This window comes from Triturus cristatus, chromosome 1_2, assembly GCF_964204655.1.
Source record: "Triturus cristatus chromosome 1_2, aTriCri1.1, whole genome shotgun sequence".
Classification (NCBI taxonomy): Eukaryota; Metazoa; Chordata; class Amphibia; order Caudata; family Salamandridae; genus Triturus; species Triturus cristatus.
The window spans coordinates 453,636,133-453,660,328 of NC_140580.1; the positions used below are offsets into that span (position 1 = coordinate 453,636,133).

The 24,196-nt window shown below is 45.7% G+C and overlaps 1 protein-coding gene across 4 annotated transcripts in view; it reads right to left on the bottom strand.

Moving 5' to 3' along the window:
• The window catches only part of BLNK (B cell linker), a 684,101-nt gene that overhangs the window by 377,979 nt on the left and 281,926 nt on the right, over window positions 1–24,196 (bottom strand). For 2 of the 4 annotated variants that reach the window (XM_085606179.1, XM_085606175.1), the window contains exon 1: window positions 3,428–3,520. The exons of the other annotated variants lie outside the window; for them this stretch is intronic. The gene's annotated coding sequence lies outside the window, so the exon portion shown is untranslated. Of the gene's footprint in view, window positions 1–3,427; window positions 3,521–24,196 lie in introns of those variants that run through there. 4 annotated transcript variants of the gene reach the window in all.

Below are 24,196 nucleotides of genomic sequence, written 5' to 3' on the forward strand. Positions count from 1 at the left end.
TTTAAGGTACTTTGTTCAGCTGGCCTAACAGTGTCTATGTAGCTGGCCTGTGCTCCATTGCAGTCAGCCTGAACTTGTGACTTTGTCCCGGCCTAGTGCGACCAGATTTGTGAAATGCATGGGTGAATGAATAGATTCATTCATTGTATAGGGATGCTATGAAAATGTAATCATTTAAAAGTGCTTTATGCTACTGAAGTGGGAGTGTATGGCTGATTTTGGGAACAAAGGTTATCATATTTCTTTGTGAAGGCAAGTTGTTTTCTATGACTGCTCAGCATATCAGGAAGCGTATTTCATAGCTATAAATCACTGGACTGCAAAGGATCTACCTTCTCAAGACCTGTAGGATGTTCAAGGCATCTTCCTGAGGTAGAGGTCATTAAACTATAGGTCTGCAGAAAACCACAGCAGGCATGAAAACCCTCGAGAGGTGGCGGCGGACCAGCGACTTGTATCTGACAACCTCCCTCAAGTCCCTGGAGACAAGGCGAAGGAGCAGGCCACCATTTTCCATAATATGTACTGCACAGAAAGATTCTTTTTTCTCTGCTCTGATGTTAAAACAATGAAAAACCAAACTTGTTTTTCAATGCTCAGGTGTCAAAATAGTAAACATCTCAGTTTCAAAAATGGTGTTTACAATAAGGGTTTACAATTGAACCATAAACAACACACAGAAGTTTAGATTGGTGACTTTCAACAGCAGTGCTGTCTAACATTTAGGATAATGATGTGACATCATAGCCAATGCTGTCTGTAAAATCACTTGGAACCCCAGAAGTATTCCCTGCTCCACCTAATATGAAAAACATAATGCCGAGCAACTTTTTACTCCTCCACCTTCTTGACTTATTCATACTTTGGGGCATATTATCAAGAAACGGCGTTAAAATTATCGCTGCTTTAGGGGCAGAAAACTGCCGTTAAAGTGGCGATAATGGGCTTGATAATATGCGCAGAGAATTCCCATAGAAGCCCATGTTCTGGTGTCTACATAGGTTTCTATGGGAATTCTTTGCGGCATATTATCAAGCCCATTATCGCTACTTTAGCTGCAGTTTTCTGCCGCTAAAGCGGCGATAATTTTAACGCCATGTTTGATAATATGCCCCTTTGTTCCTTAGTGCATTGGATAAAAATCCTCCAGTCTTTCCACACCCTCCTCTAACCCTCAGTTACACCCCCGACCAAAAGAGTTAAAAATAATACCTGACATTCAGCACCTAAACCCACTTACATCTGGGCTCCCCCTCTCTCTCTCTCCTACCCTAGGGCCGGGCTCGCCAGGCTCTCCACTCTCATTGAGAGAGCCAAGAACATGCACTGTACTGACAGAAGCACAAAGAGAAATCCCAGGTCAGCACTAGGTCCAGAGTGACCTAGTGGAGGTGAGGCAGCAGGTGGCAATGCCTGAGCACCACCAGTATTCCTCCTCCCTTAGGTATAGGGGGCTCAAAGAGGACTGGGCAGGTAGGGGAGATGGCAGATATACATTGCCATTTCCACCACCTCCATCACACGACTGGAAAATCAGGGATGAGGCGGGTCGGCAACTGCCCTACCACTGCTTCTGAGCCTAGTTTTTCACTATTCTAACATAAACATGGTGAAGAATGACACTCTCTTGCTTGATAGCGTAACTGTCTGCAAGACATATTCTTTTCAATTATCTAAATAAAAAAAGACAGGGCTTTGGGGGCTACTGGAGGAATGTTAATCAAGAGGAAATGTCACATCACACAATTGGCTGTTTGGTATACTGTTAGGCCTCCTGTTGATTGCTTATGTTGCAATGCATGAGGGACTATTTTACATCTGAGAAATACACTTACTTATCACAAATTCCAGAACTCTTGCATGCTTTTTATACAAAAAGCAATCTCTTTTTGTACTTTTTTGTAGCAAGAGGCATTTTCAAATGTTTTTGTAAGGACTCACATTGCGAGCTATTACCACCACAGCCTTTAGTACTACCGCCACCACAACTACCACTGCCACCACCACCACCATCACAAATTATCAGTTTTGAGAACTGGTGGGTCATTTTCATGGATATGGGGAAGTAGATAAAAAAAGGATTGGTAGAAAGGAGCAATCACCCCTCTAGCCAAGGTTGCCATTTGGTAGCAGGATAAAGGTGTACCTCCTAACGGATGATGGCGAATCTTCAGGACAAAATAATTGAGAAGGTCGATGGCTTTGGCTAATTTAGATAAATATATATTTAAAATTGGTGTGATATAAAGCGAAACCCCTCTGTTACCCGCGCAGGTGAACCTCTGTAGAATCAGTTTCTGCTAGGAGATGTATTTTACTCCATAGTTTTTTTTCATGTTTGAAGATTCAGGCTGGAGAAAAACCTTTCATAAAGACGTGGTGTGGGCATAACTTGTGTAATTCAGTGTAGTGTAATCATGCAGATTCACCTCAAAAGCCAGTGAGATTACATTTGAAATATGCGAGGAGAGTAATTCTCCATTTAGCACTATTTCTTAGCGCAAAAAAGCCCCCTCTCTTCCAAAATGGACCTGAAGATGCATTTTGCACTAAGAAATAACGCTAACTACATCAGAACACAAAGAGCAAGCACGAGTGTCAGCTCTCACTCGCTAAATGTGCTTTTGGGGTAGGATTTTCACCCAATTTCCTACCAACATTTACCGCCATTTTCTTAGCGCAAAATGCACCTTCGCATCCAAAATGGTCATGAGGATGCATTTTGCGCTAAGAAACAGCACAAAATGCAGCAGAACACGAATAGCGAGCATAAGCTAAAAGTGCTCTCGCATTAGGATTTTTCCCCCCAAATTACTCTTAATTACACGAGGAGGAAAATGTTTGCAATTATTGGTAATTCTATGTCTAAGAGTAACGTGGAATTACCTAAATTACTCCGGCTTAAATGAAATTCTGCCCAGGTCTGAAAATAGTATATCCCCCAACAGTCCCGGTTGTGGACGCTCGCGCAATTTCTGTCACTTTCACATCATTAAATACATTTTCTCGCTTCGCCACTTGGTATGATATTGCATAACAAAAATCCTATAAAAAGTATGCTTAAAATGGCTCAAATTATGACTTTTTGCTGCTAGAATGTTTTCTTTAATATGTAACAGTGACGGAAGGAATGCCATCATCTATCTACCACCTCTCACTTTAATATATTCAAGCCATAAATGATAAGTGTGTTAGGTTACGGCCAGATCTAATTGTTATCAGGAGAAATCCGACAAAGCTGTGTTCACGTTTACGTCACCTTTATCGATTTACACACACGGGTCACAAGTTCAAGTCCACGTAACGCCCAGCCCCTGCTTTATACTGTTAACGTACACCGAATGTGTACTTTGGAAAGACGGGAGTACACAAACTACTTTCAGATACAGGCTGAAAGGAATAGATCAAGTAACATGTTTTAACAAACCGATGGTAAGCAGTTTTCTCCTCACAGGCTTCGGTCTGGTCTTGCCCGTCCTGGGCCTGCATGACTCAGAGTCGATGCCTGGCCGAGGCGTAGCTTTGAAAGTGACGTCACTGTATAGAACAGCCTCTGGGCCTTTTGCAATGAGAGTCCCTCCCTCATGGGAAAGTCCGTTACCAAGTAAACCGAAAGCATAGAATCAGTCAGAGAAAACACATTCAAAGGCCTGAAAACGCAACTAAACACCCGAATATAAATGAATGGCGCATTTATGATCTCCCAGCGTCCTCTTAAACAGTATGGGGCTTATTTACATGCCCCCTGCGCCGCCTGTGCGTCAGTTTTAATATGGGGGAAAAAGTAACGCACTTGTGGCGCGAGGGGCTTGTAATTAAGGCCCTAAGTGTTAGTTGATAACTTTAGTCGCACCCTAACTTGAAAAGAGCCGTGTGTGATTCCAAACAATAAAAAGCCACAGGTTGCAAATCGCATTATAAAAACGTTTATTTATATATATATAAGCGCTTATATAAGCGCTTACGTATAACATTTCATATAATTATGATGAAACACCTATCCCTCTTTTATGCACTTTTTGTTTTAATAAAATCCCTCGATGACTGGGGTCGCGCGTGCTGTCGTTTTATGCTGGTAACCCTAACAAATAAAATGCATCTGAGCAAGGGATCGACAGATAACTAACCCTCGCCACTGGAAGTTCACAGACAAATTGCTGTGCCAACACTGTAATTACTGTTACAATTTTAGCCATTTTTGAGAGACAATTTTCCCAACACATGCAGTGAGGGAATAAATCACATGGGGATTTTGAAAGAGTCCATCCATTACAAAGAAAAAAAGCTACTTACTCCTCTTACCAAATACTACATCATTAACAATCACCAATGACAATGGATCCGGAATGTGTCTTTGTTTGTTGACGTCTTGTTGGGTTGTTAAACCTACTGTGTCATTAGATGGCCGCCTTGAGATGTATGACAAGAGTGAGAGAACCAATTCGTAGGTCATTGTGTAGACTCGGAAGCGCAGTAGGAAGGGAGGAATGTAATGTGTCAAATTACATAACAAATGTTGCATAAACAAAGGCCCTCCCTCCGAATTACATTGAAGCACTGATTATTGGGGTGGAAACAAGAGTAAACCCTAGCACAAGTAATTAGGTATTTTGCATGTGGTGGTACCGCACCTGGGTTTCTGCAAGGTCAAACCTGGCAGGATTTGTCCCCACAACACTGACAAGAATTCAATATTTACCTATGGGAATAAGTGCGTCGCTGGGGTTCCTCTTCATTCCCCAGTCCAACAGAGTAAACTCAGAATACAAAGGCAATTCCACATCCCGGCGATTTCAATTGTGAAATTATTTCATCAGAATTCCTAATGCACTTGGAGTGACTTGGAGTGAAGGCCAAAATGTGTTGCACCCAAGTGTCCAGATATATAAGAGACCAGATTCAACAAACGCACCATCACCTGCATGCTACCGGCCTCAACATACACCTCGTCTCCTCAGCCTCGTAGTCACAGTGTTTGTCAGGGGCAGGTGCTGCAGGGACTCTCCTTTTTCAGGTTCTGTGCCCTTACAGCCGTACCTGTTGTGTCGTGCTGGAGACGTTCTAGTGTCTCAGCAGGCACTTGTTTTGCCAGCCAATCCTTCGAGGGTTGGACACACTTGCATCCCACACCCATCCAACACAGGCGTCACGAGTGACTTGACCCTGCCAATAAAAGGGCCCAGGTGCACGTGCTCGCGGTCAGTTAACTATACCCACGGTGTCGTCATTTATTTAGTACCACAGCACCACCTGGTGGCCACTGCACAACTCTACATGCAGCCCGAGGGACTGCTCCCGAAGACCCTGGCCTGCACAACAAGAAAGCCTGCACCAGCCTCTCTAGTATCCGCTAGGCTGGCATCATCAGCAAAGCTGCCAGGCCTCCTCAATTTTCTACAGTGCCACCTAGTGCATGACGTGTGGAAGGCAGGCCTTCGTGAAAACCCCCCATTTTAAAACGGTAGTCAAGCCAACCTGCACAACGCAAGCCTGCAAGGCCCACTGCGGCCTATGAGCCAAACTGCACCAAGGCCAGTGAAGACTGCCGCCAGAAGTGTGTGAAGGGGCCCTGCACCATGGGAACAGCATGAGAGGGCCTCCTGGGTATTAAGGAAGACAGACCCCCAGTAAGGCACATAGAAGTTGCCAAGTGCCTGAACAGCAAAAAAATAACACTGCATGTACCCTCATCCAGTGAGGAGACCTTAGTCCAGCCCCAGGCAAAACTAGTTAAAGTCACTGGGCTGGGACTTTCAGAAGAGACTTGCTGCCCATCATACAGTAAGAACCAGCAATGCCCCACCACCTAGCCCCAAACAGTTAAGCATAGACTAGGAAAGAGGGACACAGACCATTCACATTGCTTTTGCAAGGAGAATCATATACAAGCTGGACTATGCAGCCATTTTTCCTAAAATGAACATGAGCGTACGCCCACCCTCCCCCAGCGGAATCGTACTGTCACTGCAGGACTGACAAAATATGTGTGTCCCGACACACTGGGTGCACTCTGCCGCAGCAGAGTCAGGAGAGAGATTGACCAAGAGAGTGCCGTTCACACTCAAGTGAGTTGCCTACCCTTTGCAGGTCAAGAGACTGTAACTCAACGCACTAAAGAACACTGAAAAAGAAAAGGAGCACCATATCCCGCAACGTCAGCAAAGTTTCCCCGTCCCCCCCAGAGGAAGCAATAATATTTCAACAGAGACTGTTAAAGCCCACAAGTTCCGTTGCCACAGCCGGCAGCCAGAGATCTGCTTCCCTTGTGAAGGGTCACTACATACTGGCCTGAGAGAAGAGGCCACACAATAAGGAAGAAACGTCCCAGAGGAGAGAAGTGAGCACTACGCAATCCGCAATCCGCAGTGGCTATCCGATGCCACTGCAAGCAAGGAAATAGCACCACAAGCCACTGGTGGTGAACGGCTACCACCGCAAGAAAGAGAGAGACTAGCCAAGCGAGCACCACATGTCCCATGGTGGCTGCTCATCAGTTGCTGCATGGAGTGGGGAGAGACTGATACCCCCCCAAAAGAAGCCACAAGACACTCACAGCTGCCCTACACCATCACATCCAGTGTCCTGCACAGAGCACCCAAAGACACTACCAAGAGTCTAGCTAAAGGGGGCGTGGCTTGGCGCTCGTCGAGTATGGCGGCGTCCCGGTGAGGCTCCCGCAGCCGGACCAGAGAAAAGCGTCTTCCTGCCATCTAACGCGAAGCTGCTCCGCTTCCTGTGACCATGAAGAACTGCTCATCCTGCAGGGACTTTACTCCATGATTTTCTCGTCACGTTTCCTGCGTTTTCTAGCACGTAATTGCCAGCTTGTGAGAAGGCTAAATCGCAGCGCCATTTTGAAAATATTTACAGCGACGCGGATTTCTGCCTCAAAGCAGAGGTGGTGGCTATGCCTGTAATGCTCATTTTCCATTGCCTGTAATGTGCGCAATTTGTCTGAAGTCTTGGCTAATTGGTATTTTTGCAGAGGAGCACTGTTTCCTTCTTGCTCAGTGCCTCATCTCCTGAGGAGATTTCCATATGCCCACCATTTTGAGCTCTCCATGCTTACAGAGCAACAGCGCCCAGAGTTTCATTACGATGCGCATGTATTCCTAACACTTATTACAAGCCCTAACTTCATTATAATGTCACTTGGCCACTATCTAATTCATATTTTTTCTCTGCGTAGTCAGCCAATGGGAGCATATTGAAGTTTGTCCACTCTTGCCTCAGCGTTTGTCATAATAACCCTGGGCATTGAAGGCTTTTCAACTTCCTTGCAGTGCAAGTTATTATTGTTGGTCTACGGGCTGCATGACTTCATTTCAAAGGATATTTACTGACTTTTGGTCTGATGACTCAGCTTCTCTACTTTCCTTGCTTGCTGTGGAATGGGCAGGACGAAAGGAGTTCTCTGCAGTGTCTCAAAATCAAAACGTGGGTTTATCAAGAACTCAAAGATTTTTTCAGAATTTCAGAAGCTAGAGGATTTAGGCCTTCTTATGTCAGAAAGTGATAGCGTTGCAATGGATCCCACACCAGTTCTGCCAGGAAAGTCCAATGTTAAGCGTCTGAAAAAGGATCCTCCATCACCACCCAAATCATTTCCCCAGTATCAATGGAACTCTTATTACAGGAGATTAGAGCGCTTAGAGCCTTTGTCGAAGAAACAAATTCCAAACTCCAAATTCTTTCTGACAATTGGACGCAACTTGACACTAGACTCACGGTTGTTGAAAACAATGTTTCTTCCCTCACTGATACTACTAAGTGCGTCACGTTCCTGCAATCCCAGGTATCATCCCTCCAGAAGCAGGTTGAGGACCTTGAAAATCGCAACAGAAGACATAACATGCGTATTTATGGGCTGAAGGAGGGGTCGGAAGGCGCAGACCCCATTGGCTTCTTTAAATCCTTCCTTCCTAAGGTTCTTCATCTACCAGAAGACACCACCTTGAACATACAACGCGCTCATAGGCTTGGTCGAGTCTCTTCTAACTCTCCTTCCATGCTTCGTCCAAGAGGAGTCATCCTATACTTTCTTGAATATACTGATTTACTGAAGGTATTGTCTGCCGCTAAATCCATCCAGCGAGTTACTTGGTCTGGTTCCACATTGTTCTTTGCACAGGACTACTCCAGGGCTACGGCAGCCAGACGCAAAGCCTTCCTTAATATGAGGCCTGATCTCCGCTCCATGGGGACCCGATATGGTTTGTACCACCCGTGTCTATTTAAGGTTACGTACAATAATAAAACAATGTCATATGAAGATCCTGTACGTCTACAAAGTTTCATCAATTCTCATGCTGCGGCTCATATGGACTCCTCCGGATCCTCCTCTACTCACATTACTTGACTTTCCCGGTATCCTTATTTGGTGAATTTTAGTTCCTGCATCTGATGTTTTATTGCTAATACTCTTTTTGTATGCACTGTTAGCTTTTTCATGCTAGTTCTCCAGGTTATTCATGTTTATTTAAATGTTTTCTCTAGTTTTTCCCGTCTAGTTGTGAATCATTTCTTGTTCATTTTCTAGCTTGTTGGTAATTATGTTATTCTTCGCTTCTTACAGTTAGATCTTGTTATGGCGTGATGTCTCCCCGGTTTGGTTCAGCCCTCCCTAGACGGTACGTCTACTCCATGTGGTTCCTCCCTCTCTCACTTCCTTGTTCCATGTTTGTAGGTATGTTTTTTCCATTGTCTTTCGTTCTACGTTTGGTTCTACTTTTCTTTTCCTCTTCCTCTCAAGGTGTCTTTATTACTCTTGCTTTTTCGTGCAAGTCGTCAATGAGTTTTTTATCTCTTATATTGCTTTCACTTGTCTTTTTCTCTAGATTCTTTTGCTACCTATTTATCTCACCTATCTCTCATAGTTACGCTTTGCGTGTACTTCACCTTTGGATTCAATTATCTCTTGTTTTCACTCACTTTTGGTTTACGACTATCTGGCACACTTGCTCTCTGTTTCTCGTTTCTTTTCTTCTCTCTAAGCACTTCTTTGAATTGGACTATGTATTCCCCCTGTTATCCTTGTTCTTTTTTGATCTCCCATGTCACTGAAATTAGTTTCTTGGAACATTAGGGGATTAAATTCTCCCATTAAAAGACAGAGGGTTTTGACCCACCTGGCCAAGCTTGGTGCCGATATAGTCTTTCTACAAGAGACTCACCTCATGGACATTGAATCCCTGAAGTTAAAGAGAGGTTGGGTGGGGGAAGTTTACTTTTCTCAAGGCGATGGTAAACGAAATGGAGTTGCGATACTGTTTCGTAAGTCTTTGCCAGTCACATTTGTTTCACAAGACTCGGATGTGGAGGGTAGGTGGCTTTTTGTTAAGTTGTTGCTAAGAGATGTTCCAGTTTCTTTACTCAATGTCTACGCCCCTACTGGAGGTGATACCTCTTTTTGGACTGCACTGGCTAAACAATTGTCTGCCCGTATGGAGGACAATTTTATTTTGGCCGGAGATTGTAATCAGGTGCTTGACCCATTTATTGATAGACACTCTAAAGTATCTTTTGTTTCCAACAAACCACATAAATCCTTTACTCATACCATTACCCAGCACAAACTTCTCGATGCCTGGCGCCTGTGTAATCTGACTACTAAAGAATATACCTTCTATTTCCCAGCTCATCAAACTCAATCCAAAATTGATTACATATTTGTTTCCCACAACATTTCACAGTCCCTCACACATGCTGAAATTGGTCCTATCCTTTTATTGGACCATGCACCCGTTTTAATTGGCTTTGATATATTACCCTTTGATATTTAATTGGCTTTGATATATTGGTCCCGCAGGGCTCCATACTGAGTCCTTCCCTCTTTAATATCTTTAATATCTTCCTTACACCTCTTGCGGCACGGGTGGAGGAGCTAGGGGCCCAGATCATATCCTATGCGGATGACACACAGCTCCTGTTCACTTGTGACAGGGGCTGTGACTTCGATGGAGCAGCCATTCGGAAGTGTTTGGAGTTTGTGTTTGACTGGTTTGGGAAAAATGGCCTCAAATGCAACTCCGACAAATCCGAGATATTGTTCTTTGGCTGTCCTACAGACCCACGTTGGAAGCTATGGTGGCCTTCGGCCATGTCTCCCCCTGCCAGCGATTCGGTTACAGCGAAGAACCTGGGTATGATGGTCGATAACACTCTTTCCTTTAAAACCCAGGTTGCCGGCTTGACTGGGAAGTGCTTTGCCATCTTAAGGATGTTGCGCAAGTTTCTGCCCTATTTATCTTTGGAGCATAAGAAAATTACGGTGCAAGCATTAATTGGCTCGCGCCTAGACTACGCCAACATCCTTTACTTAGGTCTTCCTGAGTATCTGCTGACTCGTCTGCAGATAGTTCAAAATTCTGCAGCCAGGGCAATCTTCGGTTTAACTAGAAGATCTAGGGCCAGCAATCTCCTTGTCTCTCTGCATTGGTTGCCGATTCGTAAGCGTATCTTCTTCAAGACCCTAACTACAGCTTTTAGGGCGCTTCATAATTTCGGCGCTGAATATCTGCAGAGAAGGGTCAATTTCTATCTTCCATCTAGACCTCTGAGATCTGCTGCCCAGGCCAAGGCTATTGTTCCAACAGTGAAGCGTGCTCGCTGTGGAGGTCGCCCCTTTAGTTACCTTGCACCCCGCCTCTGGAACACATTGCCCTTGACGTTGCGGGTGTGCACCAATCTCTCGGTTTTTAGGAAAGGACTTAAAACCTATCTGTTTGCTTTGTAATGCTGTTATGGTTAATTCTGGTTATGTTTTCTGCTATGGCTGTTTGTTTGCTGCTGGTATTTGGTGTGATGATCTTTAGCGCCGGGACGCTCTTTGGAGCAGCTGAGCGCTCTACAAAACAAACAGTAACATAACATAACATAACCCAAAATTAATGCCCCTAGGAGATGGCGCTTTAACAATACGCTTCTCTTAGATCCCTTGTTCACTGCCTCCTTCACATCCTTCTTTAATGATTACTTTGAGTTGAATCACTCAGAGTTCCTTTCACCCTCGATTATTTGGGATGCTTTTAAAGCCTCAGCAAGGGACTTCATTATTAGTTTTGTTGCAAAAAAACAAAAAATTGCACGAAAAAGCACCGCTGACCACCTCAAAGACATTAAGAAACTGGAGCACTCATACTATGTTTCTAATTCAAAAGTGTGTTTAACGGCCCTTATAAATGCCAAATTACAATTTAACAAGAAGTCAACAGAGGATGCCTCGCTTTATTTGTCAAAGTCTAGTGCAAAATTTTACAGTGGTAAAAATAAAGCGGGAAAATATTAGCCAACTATTTAAAGATTAAGCACAATAAATTAAATATTGATTCTGTTTCTGATGAACATAGTGTTTTAAGATTTAAAGACGATGACATTTTGAATGAATTCTCTCTCTTTTACAATTCTCTATACAAATCGGAAACCCAACCTACGGACTACACTTTTATCCCATTTCTTTTCAGACATTCAAAAACTCCAACACAACTTTCCAGATCTATCGCTCCTAGAATCAGACCTTACTCAACAAGAACTTTTAAAAGCTCTTCAAAACCTAAAAAAAAGACAAAGCACCTGGTCCAGATGGTTTCACCGTCGAATTTTATCTCCATTTTTCTAATCTCTTACTACCCAAGTTGCATTCTTTGATAAACCTTTTTTGTTCCTCTAACAACTCTGATGGGTCCTTTTCGGATGCACACTTATTCCCAAAGACGGCAAAGACTCTAAGTATTGTAAAAATTACAGACCCATTTCCCTGGTCAACATTGATTACAAATATTTTTCTAAAGCTCTAGCCATACGCCTAGATTCGTACCTGCCAAATTTGTTGGGGAAAGAACAATCAGACTTCGTTAAGGGGAGGTTCATAACAGATAATACTCAGCTTTTTTTCAATGTTTTATCCAAATCCACACATTTAAATCATTCCTTAGCAGCAATTGCGTTGGATGCCGAAAAGGCATTTGATAGAGTTGAATAGAAATACTTATTTTATACTCTTAAAGGGTTTGGCTTTGGCCCTAAATTCTTAAATTTAATATCCCTTCTTTATTCAAATCCCTGAGCTGCTGTACGGTTTGATTTCCCCATTTTTTAGCTTAGGTAGAGGAGTACGTCAAGGCTGCCCTCTTTCTCCCTTTTTGTTCAATTTGGCCCTGGAACCATTTTTAGACAAATTACGTCAAAACACTAATATATACGGATTTCAAACGTCAAATGCCCATATCAAACTTGCAAGTTATGCTGACGATATCTTGCTTTTCATGTTACAGCCGAATTATTCGATTCCGGCTTTTTTAGCAGAAGTAAGGTCTTACTCTCTCATTTCCGGATATAAATTGAACAATGACAAGTGTGAAATACTGCCCTTGACAAAATTTACTTTTAGCTCAGATTTTCGACCCTCTATTTTTTCCTGGAGCCCTAATCATATTAAATATTTAGGCTTACATTTCATGCCCTCAGTCTCTGATACAGTGGCATTATGAATGAATAATTGTACTCAAAAGATTTCAGAATTAACCTCTAAATGGCATCCCCTATATTTGTCCTGTGCGGTCGTTTGGACACTATAAAAATTATGTTGTCGCCCATAATTTTATATATCATCTCTAACATCCCAGTACCAATTTCTACTAAGTTTTTTCAGAAAATGAACTCCATTCTATCTGTCTTTCTGTGGAGTAACAAGAAGCCTTGAATGTCTATACCAAAATTAATACGTCCCAAAACAGAAGGAGGAGTGAATTTTCCGGATTTCCGGGCTTACCAGAAAGCTTTCCTTCTGCGTCAAGCTTCTCTTTGGCTGCTTGATTCTACAGACAATTGCCCTTTATGGACCTCATTAGAGTGTCTTTTCTGATCTGCCTATTCATTTCGAGAATACCTTTCATTTTCGCGTAAACCACAATCCGTTTCTACTCCAATAATAAAACATACTTCCAAACTCCTTGATTTACCTTCTTCACCCACTCACATTACCTTGGATTCCTTCCTCAACTCAACAATTTGGCATAATGTTAACCTGAAGATCCGCAACAAACCTTTTTACTGGAAAACATGGAGACAGAGGTTTAATTTGGATACATCAATTATTTTTAGAGTCAAACTTTTTGTCTTTTGCCACGCTTAAGCAAATATTCCATTTACCAGCCTCCTTTATTAACAAATACAACTTGCTTAAAACAACTGTGATGGAAACATATACTCACCTTCTCACAGTACACAACCTCCATTCTAACCTTGAACCTTCTCCTAATCTCCATACATTATTACGGACCATGCCCAAAGCATCTTTTATTTATAAATGCTTACAAGGCACTGACTTGATTAGACAAAAGACCAAAATGGAGGAGGCATGGGAGCGTGACTTTACTACATGTTAGTCCTTATCACTTTGGAAGGGCATATGGACCAAGATTCATAAATCCTCTAGGGCAGCAAATACCACACATGTGGAAATTTAGCTTGTAACTGAACATTATCTGCGCCATCTTGCCTCTCCCCAGCGCCACGCACAGCGAACGCACGGCCGCCATTTTAGGCACCCCACTCTCTCCCCCGCTCATTGTTGATCGCCAGCGCGTTCCCCTGGCGCTGCAAGCATCCCCCGCGCGCCGGCCACCCCCGCTCTCTCATACACGGGCCATAAACCCTCTCCTTCTGCGCGACCCTGCCATGGAATCACACCCCGTGCCTGACCAACACCTCCTTTCATCCCATACATGGTCATACATCCTTCCTGATAACCCCCATCCTCCGCGCCCGATTATCCGAACCGATCCCAGGCCATCACCTAGCCCTACGGATGCAGTTTATTGCCCCTGCTGTAAGGAAAACACCCCACATCAGAGGGATTACAGCAGATTAAGGCCCTCACCCCCTGAGACCCGACCAGTTGCACACACCCCCGGGAATTGGCGGAATGTCCAGCTGTGTGATAGCCATCTCCTACTGTGGGTGGGGTGGGGACTTCCACTGTAGATATGTGTGGGAACGAGCTCGAAGTGGGGATTCTGAGGATGTTCTTTCTTACATCAAAGTGATCTCAAGAATGTGCCATGTATGATAACCCTGCAATAAAGTCATAAACGTGTGTATAAGAGACCAGGTCTCAGAGATGCAGTTAGAGCACCTTGTGACAATACCTTGCTGTCTGATCTGATGTGTTCTGCTCCGACGGAATAAAACTTTGTTTCCTGCCTTCCAGTCTCCGGCGCCTGCCTCTTTCATTGGTAAATTATCGAATGGTATAAGAGGCGATTACCGCCGGGCAATACTTGAAAGGTTATCGACTGAAACTGCCGCTACCGTTTAACAATTGGCGTCCCAAGCGTGGGGCCCATCAGCGACACGTGGATCCAGTGGGAGAGGTCCCGACTACAGAGTGAACGACTGCAACGATCGGGAGAGCTCCTGCCCGATAGACCCTCGTCTGGCAGCCGATCATCCGAACTTCACTGGTTCCGAGCAGACCTCTCTCGAGTGATCTACGGTCCTGACTGGGAACCATCAGGAGTGCCGCGGCAAATACGGAGAGTAGAGGACGATCGGGCTCTGGAGGCGGAAGACGAGAAACTGTCCACGCGGTCCGGGTAAGGTCGTGAAACACGACAAATTGCGAAATAATTGATTGATTGATTGAAATACTAGTATTGCTCATTGATTGTTCTCTCTGAGATATTCGCTGTCTACAAACGGGGAGGAGTAGAAATACTCCCTCTCTCTCCCTTTGCAGATAGTGAAGGGTAGGTAACGCAGACTTTTGTCCCCGTTGTAACCTGTCGTGCCTATCTTTATCTCCCCACTGATTGATTGTCCGAACATTGATTGTTTTGAAGAATAGTGCTCTTTGAGATATTCTCTGTTTGCAAATAACGTAGAATAGAAATATTCTGTCTAGTCTTTGCAAATAGTGAAGGGTAGGTAACGCAGACTTTTGTCCCCGTTGTAACCCGTCGTGCCTATCTTTATCTCCCCATTGATTGATTGATTGTCCGAACACTAGCTGTTCGATATTGGTTCTTTTGGAGGTATTCTCTGCTTACAAATAACGAGGAATAGAGATATTCTGTCTAGTCTTTGCAAGTAGTGAAAAGATAGGTAGTGCTGACTTTTGTCCCCGTTGAAACCCGTCATGCCTATCTTCTCCCCACTGATTGATAGTTGGTTCTGCCCGGACCGCTTATTAGAGGTGAACCATCCGGCTCCTCTGGAAGGCACCCCTAATAAGGACATGTTCACTAAATACGAACTAATCGCCGTAGTTTGTAGCAAGCTATGGCATAAAATATACAAAGGGGGACCCCGAGAGTCAGTGGCCACTGGTAGGATCCTTTTTGACCCTACAAAACTAAAGAAACGCTAGGAAATAGCCCTTTGTGGGTTATATGGAACTAGGGGAAGGAGCCAAGCTCACGGTCAAGACGGCCACGAGGTAACCCGGCTCCATCGCTCTCGCTGCCTAAACATGTCTGCCCTACCACCCACCCCGCCCAGTAAACATGACCGAAAGCCTGTTGATACCCACCATCGACGTCACCGAACTTGACTAGGATCGCGCACAATTGGACTATGCCATTTTTCGATTACACTGTAACTAGATTGCAAATATGTACAACACTCCAACAAAGTAGTATGATTAAACATTTTTAATAACTTATAAGTATAACAACATTCCGACGAGGTGAACAGGTTAAAACACGTTTTAAACAACTATTTACATGACAGTCTGCTGCGGCCTGCATCCCAAAGCATTTACGTCCACGTGACACCGTCCTCGCCTCTCCTTCCTCGAAGTTGCAACATTGGCCTGTTTTGGGCGGTCCTTTTAGTCGGCCTTGGGCTATAAAAGCCATGCAAAAATCCATTGACATCAGTGGCGGACAACTGTGCGAATAGTCCGGAAGCCACACGCGGCGACAAGACCCTGGCAACGCCGAGGTGGGTCTGCCACATCGTGCGGATCTTCCCATTCTCTTCTTCCTTCAATAACGAAGGGTGCCCTGGCGGGGGGAAGCGACGCGGACGGGCCTCCCCCACCTCCCCAGGTGGAGGCTCGCCAGCAGATAAGGGCACCCCAGCCGTCTCTTTCGTCGGCCAGCTGAGTTGCACCCTGCCATTTTACTCGCCGGCCAGCCGAGTTACACCCAGCCATTTCACTCGCCGCCCAGATGAGTGGGCGCCCCTGCACTCACTGACCGGCTGCAACGGGACAGCCATTCAAGTCTTGCCTGCCGGGTAGCCGCTCAGGCGCAGATCCACTAAGATTGCCATTAGCGTTTGATTCGTGAGGTGGGTCCCCGCAGCAGAATGATCAGGGACCCACCCCGGTGGCTGTAACGAAGAGCTGCTGCTGCTGCTGCCTTTGGACTCTGGCGGTTGGCTTTTCGGATCCAGGCCTAGCCCACCGTGAGACGGTTCTGGACTCGGAAGCTTGTCTGCTTGGGCGTGGGCCCCACCCTTGACAAAACGCCCCCTCAGCTTTGCAGAGTCTGCGGGAGTCATTGGCACTCGACTCCCGCGGACTTCCGGTGAAGGGCAAGCCGCCGCCATTGTTCTTTGCCCCGGGCGACAACCACCTTGCCTCCACCGGATGCTATGAAAGAGACTGATTCAAGGCGGCGACAGCGAGACCTGCCTGCTGTCCCGCCCTGAGGATGGATCACGGCATCGCTGCGAGATCGTGGTGACGTCATGCTGACGTAAGTTGACGCTAACAAGAGTTCTCGAACTACCGAAAAGGATTCTGGTCCAGCAGCTAGTTAGTAGAAAGACTTAGACTGTGCACTGGACCCACCCGACCTCGCCCCAAAATGGCGCAGAGACGCCTCTCACACCGTGGCCGGCCTGAACGGTTGTAGGCCCGTATTTGTATACTGACATTGTTTTAAATAAAGGGCTTCTTAAAGGAATTACGGAATCAGTGTCATGACAAATCATCTAGGTTGGTAAAGGTTTTCTTTTGAATAAATGATTGTTACTCCCAAGCAATAGAAAACAGATAATGCAAACCCCATTTACCTGAATCTTTTTTGATTAACGGAATTTGTATCCGTCGCACCTGACTTTTTCCAAGAGTTGATAGAAAATGGTCGACTATAGCTTAAGGTATATGCCGAATGCAAGGTATGGTATCTTGCCCCATAATATACGACCGATTGAGAAATGCATGTACGACCAGGGAACCCGAATTTAGGAGATGAATGAAATAGAGCATCTTTGTTTCAGAAGAAAAGAATAATAGGTCTGTAGTATTACCCACTCCTGCGGCTAGCCTGGTATGTGGTAAGTAGAACTTTTTCGTGTCTACGTGCGCTAATGTACCTTGAATACTGCACATCCCCCCCCCTTTCTTTTCCATCTCTATAGGTCACGACGAAGTTCCGACTGAAGAATGGAGTGGACATGGACTGCACCGTGTTCAATATAGGGAAAAACATAGACAAACGTTGTGGGATAATGCGCAAAGTGCAGACCACCATTGGGAACATGAAAAACTGTATGATATGTTTGTGCGTGTGTGCTACGATTATGCGGCATTAATGTGTATGCATTTCATGCTTGGGTCGCTTGAAGAGAGCGTCATCGTATGATTGAAGTGCTTGTCTATCAATCAAAGGGAGGGGAGTAAAAAGTCCGACACCCCCCCCTCAAGATAGACTACAAAATACTGAAAATACGCAGCATGCATAGGAAAGAGGACAAGAAAGGAAAGCCCCCATACTCAACGTAACCCTGTATCTCCGTCTTAAGTTTCTGCGCTTGATGCATGTACTGTCACACCCTATCCGGTATTTGTGTGTGCGTGATCACCGAATTTACGCCTTTCCCCCGCTTGTGTTCTCTTACATAGAACCGACCCATGCTACTCCATGTTGTGTGCGCACCAAGTAGCCTATTATCATACACATGTCTCTCTCTCTCTCTCTCATTTTGTGTCGTACGTATGCCAAATAGCCTACTCGATGCGCACGTCTCTCTCTCTCTCTCTCTCTCTCTCTCTCTCTCTCTCTCTCTCTCTCTCTCTCTCTCTCTCTCTCTCTCTCTCTCTCTCTCTCTCCTCTCTCTCCCTCTCTCTCTCCCTCCCTCACTGAAGGCTTCCTTGCCCTTTTTCTTTTTGAATAAATTAAACGACACATACCTCCTCAGTCTGTGTATAATTGGCCTCAAACACGGCGGTGTTCGAACAAATTGACAGAAACAAAAACGACCGTACTTTACCACGTTACTACCTCTCCTTTCTACAAAATGTTGAATTTAATTGACTGAGAAAGAAAGGACAGGTAAGACGACTGATGTCTCCCAATCTGGCCCTCATCACGGGGACTATATGTCAGTGGTTTGCGTTCTTAGAGCTTTAACGACACCATCTCCACTGCCCAGAACTGCCCCCGCCCAAATTGTCCCGAACTAGAATGTCCAAGCACCCGTCCTCCCAGAATCACCCCAGCTCTGTACTAGCCGTCCCAGAGTATTTCGAGCAAAACAACTGATGACTTTGTTCTCTAAAGGTACATTGCCTAAGCTGATGGGGGTTACCTATTGTCCCCAGCAAGAAAAATGTTTAGCTTATGTCCCTCCCCGAAATAGATACCTGTGAACCCATGACAGTAGCACCTCGCACCCTTTTTTTTCCATAAACTTAGCAGTCCTCGGAGGAAAAATATGTATTAACAGAGCTTGTGTTGAGATGAACGAGTCTCTACCGGAGAAGCCGGTTCGAATTTTTTAATAGACAAGTAGGTTGACAGATGTCAGGCTTCCTGCAACGATTATAGGGCACAGGAATCGACACCTAGCAGGCCAGACGATGGACAGGAACACCCACAGAAACCCGCACCACAGCAATGATTAATAAATTAGTAACACACACTGACATAAGAGTTAATAAACACCAATCATACAACAACCGATAAAAGCATTTCCCCAACTACTCGGTGGTTGGGAGAGAGGATGAAGTGTGTAAATGTCTTCCCTGCCAACTCTCTAAGATTTTGTTTCTTGTACTCATTCAAAGATAACCTGAGGCCATCGGAAGAGAGGGGTCGGACGTGACGCACAGCCTGGCTGCGGACCATGGAACATCTATGGCATCGACCAAGGGGGAAGCAACGAAGCAAAAAGGGCGTGAGACGAGGCACCATTATCAGCATGATAAGCGATAGAACGAAGGGCTATCTCGAGGCCCCCTGCTCGCTGACCAGCGTGCCTGAAGTCCCAACCCGTCGGGCCCGATTGATGGGCCCAGTGCTGGAAGATTCTGCCCCCCTTGGTCCGCTTTTTGATCCGACCCCACTCCACCCCCTCTTCCCCCGGCATCCTGAAGCACGCCACACCCCTTCTCTCTCTCTCTCTCTCTCTTTTATATGGATTTTGAAATTGACTAACTACAGAAGAACAAAAAAAAAAGCGGGTACCCCGTCTCAAAGTACCTATGATGAACTGTGTTAGGGAACAGGACTGTGATCAGAGAACAGCGAATGGTCACATCCCGCCACGTGAGAAATTGGATTTGAGCTGGACCTTAGCTCCACCGCCGGTGCTCAACAGTGCCAACACAAGAAGAAGAACAATAAGAGCTTACCAGTGATGGCTCTCTATAATAGGACACTGGAAAGGAGAACTCCCTCCCACGACTGTAACTCATGTTAAGTTGAATTCCTCTCCCAACCACCTTTTTATATTAACTATCTTCCTATCGAGTTTTCATGATGTTGCGTCAGTCACTTTCGACTGTACACTGAGAAGTTAAGAAAATCTAACTTTGTATAATGACATTCATACAACACCAGCCATGCACACAACTATACTGACTATTTTTTTTGATCCACACGAAGTCTGGGCCTTAAGTAATGTACGAAATATCCCTTGTTTTGCCAGAAACATTTTTGCTTTACAGTATCATGTTTGTGCTCAAACAAGCTCTCCTCCTCCTATCCCTGGGCCTGACATGCGGCACAGCTGATGTAATTTTGTATGTACTACCTCCTCGCCTACTTTATCAACTGTATGTAACTATGTACAAATGTGTCAGATTACTCCTGTCTGTCCTAAAAACTCTGTACCTTTAAGGGATGCATGAAAAACATTCACGGTGTTATAGCTAAAGGATTAACAAAGGTGAATGTCGGCCAGGCAAGCTGGCGAGATATGTTAAAAGGGAGGACTGTGGAAATTTAGCTTGTAACTGAACATTATCTGCGCCATCTTGCCTCTCCCCAGCGCCACGCACAGCGAACGCACGGCCGCCATTTTAGGCACCCCACTCTCTCCCCCGCTCATTGTCGATCGCCAGCGCGTTCCCCTGGCGCTGCAAGCATCCCCCGCGCGCCGGCCACCCCCGCTCTCTCATACACGGGCCATAAACCCTCTCCTTCTGCGCGACCCTGCCATGGAATCACACCCCGTGCCTGACCAACACCTCCTTTCATCCCATACATGGTCATACATCCTTCCTGATAACCCCCATCCTCCGCGCCCGATTATCCGAACCGATCCCAGGCCATCACCTAGCCCTACGGATGCAGTTTATTGCCCCTGCTGTAAGGAAAACACCCCACATCAGAGGGATTACAGCAGATCAAGGCCCTCACCCCCTGAGACCCGACCGGTTGCACACACCCCCGGGAATTGGCGGAATGTCCAGCTGTGTGATAGCCATCTCCTACTGTGGGTGGGGTGGGGACTTCCACTGTAGATATGTGTGGGAACGAGCTCGAAGTGGGGATTCTGAGGATGTTCTTTCTTACATCAAAGTGATCTCAAGAATGTGCCATGTATGATAACCCTGCAATAAAGTCATAAACGTGTGTATAAGAGACCAGGTCTCAGAGATGCAGTTAGAGCACCTCGTGACGATACCTTGCTGTCTGATCTGATGTGTTCTGCTCCGACGGAATAAAACTTTGTTTCCTGCCTTCCAGTCTCCGGCGACTGCCTCTTTCATTGGTAAATTATCGAATGGTATAAGAGGCGATTACCGCCGGGCAATACTTGAAAGGTTATCGACTGAAACTGCCGCTACCGTTTAACACACAAACATTATTTTTTGTTTATAACAGACTCTTATATACCCCAGCCACCTTACACAAACGATTCTCTACCACGCAGGACACTTGTTGGACTTGTTCGTCTCCCAAAGCGGATCTTTTTCATATGTTGTTTTCATGCCCTCATGTACACACATTTTGGAAACAAGTTTGGTCTCAAATTAATTTAGTTTTTGATACTGCATTTCTTTTTTCTTTCCTTCATGTTTTCTTGGGTAACCTTTCTTTCGTCTGGGATAATGTCTCGCTTAACGTCAAAATCATTGATCTGTTATTGGCGATTGCTTTCCAGCAAATTACCATTAATTGGAAAGACTTTACAAAAATCTCTTATAAGGCTTGGTGGTTCACTGTTTGTCATAACCATAGATTAGATACTGCCTTTGTTTATCCTATTAATATGGCAACGAAACGTCTTGATTTGTGGTCACCTGTTACAATATATATTGATGCCAGTGCCAAACGATGTGCTTTGTTACAACCCTCTCAGCAGGAAGTTCTTAAACCACCTTGATTCTCCTTAGGTTCCATGATTTTCTTTTATTATATCCCAATGACATTTATGTCTTCATTATTCTGTTTTCTCTCTTTTTCAAATTGACATTCATAGTCCGGTATATATACTTACATTGCAATTTGTTTTGACTGTATTTTTGTGATTTTATTTTTGTATATTGTACACAGACACCTTATTATCTTTTAATAAAGATTCTTTGAACTTAAAAAAAGAGTCTAGCTAAAGCAAAAGTAGCAGAACCAAGGTAGAGCCCTGCAAGAAAAGGGCGCAGGAGAAGCAGGCAGTGTCCCTGCCCCTTGGTAGCAACAACACATAGACTGGCCAAGTGGACGGCCTATTTCCTAATGAGGAGAAGGACTGAGTACCACAGAAAGGGGTGCCCTGCTAGACATCTAGCACACCACCAAGACCACTATGCCCAGCACGCGCAACCCCCAGTGGCTGTCTGCGGCCAAAGGACTTTAAAGATGGTGCCGCCCATCCCCTAGCAGTTGCCTGCTGCCTCCGCAAGGAAAGAACAGGCATACAGGGAGCCAGCCAAGAGCATCCTCCAAGAGACTATATCATGTACAGAGAGAGCCCGGTTGCCTGCCAGGCACCCAGCATTCCCCCAGAGAAGAGAGGGGAGTAAAGACCTAGCGTGGCCTTAATGCAGGAGGCAGAGCCTCTACATCTCCACCACACCAGCACCAGCACCAGCCCGCAGTGGGCCAGAGATAATCAAGGCAGTGCCCCAACACTGCCGTAGGACTGCATCATACATCGGCTCGTTATCGGCAGGAGGAGAGCTGTACGTTCCCAAGTGGCCACCACCACAACACGGAGATGAAAACATCATGAAAGAAGAGTTTCCCCCACACTGCCTCATGTTGGAGTTACCAGAAACCCTATACAGGCAAGAGGAGAGTCGCACAACGCAAGTGGCAAGCCACCACCACAGCTCCCTACTGCCCATGGAAGCCATTCCCAGAAAAGGGAACACCCGGTGTAGGAATTTCAAGAAGATCACATGAGACCATTGGCTTTACGCCACCCAGCACCCAGGAGGCGGAAGAGAGAAGAGTGACGGAAGTCTCTCCTGCATGGTCCAGAGACCATTGAATGCCAGTTTGGAAGATGGTGCATACAACTTAACACGGAGGAAGAAGTCGAAGGAAGAGTGACAATCCCGTCACCATGAAGAACTGGATGAATAAAGGGGCTAATAAAGGGGCTCTGGAAACACCAACAAAAGGAGAAGATCGAGGACTCGTACCATGACAAGCCAAGAGTGCTCCCGCAGACACAAGACAGCTACCAACGTGAAACGACATCCCTGGAGACAGCTCAATGGGAGAACCAAAAGTAAGCCACAGCAAGCTCGGACCACGTCTCTCTCCAATGCTTTCCAGTGCGACTGTCAACTCCCGAGAGTCAGCAGTCTAAGTCGTATGGCTTCCCTGCTCGTGACCACAGATGCCATGGGTGAAGAACAGCCTCAGCTAAGACACAGTTATGTGGCTGGTGAAGTCGCTCCGGACAGCCTCACTCCAGGTGAATCATCAACACCTGTCATCCAAGTCCAATGGCAACTACAACATCATTGCCATGTGTATCACCCAATCCAGCGAAGAAGCAAATCATCACCAAGGTGGAGCCTTGTACCTGCAAAGCACCAAGAGACCGAAGCACCCCATCAAAGTAAGAGACCAATTTCCCAGCGGCCATCTGAACAGCCCATCTGTCCCTGTGTCCTGTTGGCAAGCACACCGGTCATTAAGTCAATTACCCTGACGGTTGCACGCATAATGTCGTCGGATCCTGCCAGTGATCCTGCAGTGGCCCTCAGGTGGCCCCCAAGCAGCCCTGCATAGTCCGCATTGTATTGTGGCAGCCCCTCATAAGGGCCTCAATGACATTCCCGGACTCAGTGATCCTGGCACGGGAGATGGCCTGGAAGCAGCTCCACCAACAATATACCGGGAGGAACAGGGGCTTTGGAAGATGGCATCCTGAGCATCATCTATGCCATTTCTGTCCTGTCAGGCTGGTCATCATAGTGCCCAGGTGCCCTCAAGAGAAGACTCCATAGCAGGACTCGACCGATGCTCCTGATGCACCATGTTAAATTGCCTGAAACCAACAGCATCATCACCAGAGCACACAGGTCCATTCAACAGTCTGTAAGTGAACATTGAACCGAAGGACAGGCTGCCAAGGAATCTGGACTCCATTGACGCATCGTTCACGCGCAGCAGTAGCTGGTTACATTATGGACATGTGTCGACATGCCCGGGTGCTCCCAGCTGCACTGGCCCACCGTTCTCCTGCGGACTGCTTCTCAAGACCAAGAGACTGAGTGGTGTTGTATGTGTATAAATAATTTCCATAAGTTGGACTTTTTTTTGTTTTAATAATATTTGGGAGGAATGTAGTGCTGTGCTGGACACGTTCTATTGTCTTAGCAGGCACTTGTATTGCCAGCCACTCCTTTGAGGGCTGGACACACTTGCATCCAACACCCATCCAACACAGGCGTCACAAGTGACGTGACCCTGCTAATAAAAGGGCCAGGGTGCACATGCTTGTGGTTAGTTAATTAACTATACCCATAATGTCTGTGTTGTTTATTTAGTAGCATGTGGGCCTA